At 36.4% G+C, this 2,832-nt stretch overlaps 1 long non-coding RNA gene across 1 annotated transcript in view; it reads right to left on the minus strand.

Annotated features, from left to right (window-relative positions):
* Positions 1–279: 279 nt before the first annotated feature.
* Positions 280–2,832, minus strand: part of LOC128531284 (uncharacterized) — a 2,958-nt gene continuing 405 nt past the window's right edge. The window contains exon 3 of the long non-coding RNA XR_008361185.1: positions 280–800. This is a non-coding gene — a long non-coding RNA (uncharacterized LOC128531284). The remainder of the gene's footprint in view (positions 801–2,832) is intronic.

The following is a 2,832-nucleotide window of genomic DNA, read 5'->3' on the forward strand; positions in this document are numbered from 1 at the left end:
TATTCTCACATTTAATGCACATTTACATAATTTACTTTTAATTCTGTAAAGCTGCTTTGCGACAATGACCACTGTTAAAACTGATAAACAAATAAAATTAAATTGAATTGAATGAAGTGATGCTCTGATCTTGCCTGTCGCCTACCGTACCTGATGCCTTCAGGGGGCATGTGATATCATATGAAGTTGCTTTAGCTGCTCAGGTCTAGGCTCAGCAATGATATGGGGCAATAAAATGAAGTCAGCTGACCACTTGCATGTACTGAATCACCAGGGTATCAAATCTAAGAGGGTTTTACTTCTTCCTTGATGGAGCAGCCATGTTCCAGGACTCCGAGTGTGAGAGAGCGGCCCTGAGAGCACGAGGAATCATTTTCACAAATGAACTGGACGTAATCAAAGCAAAAGGTGGTCCAGTGAAATATTAGAATGTGTCTCTTTTTTTGGTCGTGTTGTGTATGTGGCCTGAATGAAAAGTCTAATCCAAATTTCTGACTATTAAATATAAGAGATAAGAAGCCCTCTCCTCTCTGTCCTACAGAAAACTCAGAGACAGTTATTATATTTTTCCTCGGTTGTATTTTTATCCGTTCCAGCTGTTCAGATTTGCTTTAAGAGCAGGAAAATGCAAATCCGTTAATTAGGCGTGAGTTTGGCGTGCAAGTGCGGAAATGTTTCCAAGTATTTACTTGAAATGATTGGATTTAAAGTGTGAACATCTGGATGTGCAGACCTTCATCTGACCAGAGAGTCCTTCAGAGAAAGACGAGGTTCAGGTCTGTGAATGGATTTTGTTTCAGCTGTTTACAGAAAAAAAAAGAAAACAGAAATGAACGAGTGTTCAGATTAAACCAACAGACAAATGCAGGTTTTTTTTTAAATATCAAAATAATTTCATAAAGAAACAGCAATGGTGAGAGGAAGGAAATAGAAGACTGATATAAAAACAGTTTAAAGAGCTGAAGAGAGGAAGATGAAGATGGCATTGAAGATAAAGTGATCATTTTCATGAAGAAAGATGATTCTGAGATTGAGGTGTCCTTCAACCAGCAAGAAATTTCTCTTCAAGGTCATTAGCATTGACGTTACTACCTGCTGAAGTTAAGTACAGAAGTGATGCGCATTCTGTTCCTTAGTGTTGATGTCAGTGCACTGCCCCCTTTGTAGGGTCCCTACATAGTGCTAAACAATAACAAAGCATTGGTGGTGCATGGTGTTGGTGAAACCTGATCTGCCTCTGTCGATCGTTCATTTATGAGTTCATAATTCATTTCTGCTAATTACAGGCTTGATACTGCGTGACTCAGTTATTCCGTAGCTTATACTCTACACTAGTTTTTTTTTTTTTTGATTTCTTTTATTTTTAAATTAATTTGTATGAGGAAAAATGCCTTTAAGAACTCAAGAATTATTATATATGAAAAAAAGAAAGCTAGAAATAAATCCATAATAATCACAAATTAGAGGAGATGCTTAATTAATAATGCATCAGTTTATTAGAACCAGCACTTAGTGATTAAATGACTGAGTGAGAGAGTGAGAGAGTGAGAGAGTGAGAGAGTGAGAGAGTGAGAGTGAACGAGTGATCTGTCTCAAAGTGTCGAGTTCTCCTGAACACAGCTGATTGCTTTGAGACCTCGTGAAGACGGCTTCCTCTAAACGTTACACGCTATAATGTGGGAATCAAATATTTACATATTGAAAGTCTCTATATTCTTGATATTAATATTGATGGAATTCAATATTTAAATGAATGAACAAAGATTAAACATCTCACTGCGGTATTGCTCTGGTTATTTATTGAACCCTGACTGTTTCTGGTGAAAAGGTTTTTAGTAAAGATCTTCTCTAAAGTGTAACACCGAGCTAATACACACTCAGTGATGCAGTGTGTCCACATTAGACTCAATACACAAAGTTCCTTATGGTCATTGGTGATTGGTCGATCTCGCAAGGGGCGGAACCTCATGGTAAGCTGCCAATCACTGAACTAGTGATGAACATGACTGACATCTCTAATGTAGCGTTTAAATTTATTTGTATTTCTGATCATTTCTGAAATTAGTTGTTTATCACTCTAGCTAACTAGCGGTGATGTTTTTCCGCTTTTTGGGATGAAATGGCTGGAAATATACAGCTGACTTTAGAAAAGTCTTGATTTCTGGCCCAAACTCAACAAACATATAAATCACATTCTTTTTATGGACTTTCACTTTATCTACAATCACATAATTACAATATAAGTACATATGTGTATTAATATTTCCTGATTTTGACCTCGTGTACCCCTTTGATCCTATCCTGATATTACATGTGCTGTAATTCCCTTCAGGATGGTAACAGTAAGTCCATGTGATTATGAGATAATATAATATACAAGCTGTGCTGTGATTGGTTGAAAGCTGCAGGGACGAGAACACAACACACACACACACACAGAAGTCATTGGACACAGAATGTTGTGTTATAATAAAGTGTGAACTAATTGATTAATCTTCCCATCATGCATCACAGAACTGAACTTGTATCCAATAGAAGACAGAAGTGTTGTGACGGCTGAGTTTCATTAGATTGAACATGTTACATGTTAATATGAGCTAATGCTATTAGCAAACACTTATTTACATAAAACACATTTAATTCATTTAAATTTGCTGAATGTGATGTGAATAAATCGGTTCTAGGGCTCCACATACTTTATCGAGTGTGTAGCTTTTTGTTATAATGATGATTTAAAAATGAATCTGAGAGATGTTCGGATGGATCTCAGACCTGTGATTAGTGTCACTGTTGAAGACGGTAATGTTTAATGATAAAGTGTAAATATGAGAT

Source organism: Clarias gariepinus, chromosome 10 (genome assembly GCF_024256425.1).
Source record: "Clarias gariepinus isolate MV-2021 ecotype Netherlands chromosome 10, CGAR_prim_01v2, whole genome shotgun sequence".
Classification (NCBI taxonomy): Eukaryota; Metazoa; Chordata; class Actinopteri; order Siluriformes; family Clariidae; genus Clarias; species Clarias gariepinus.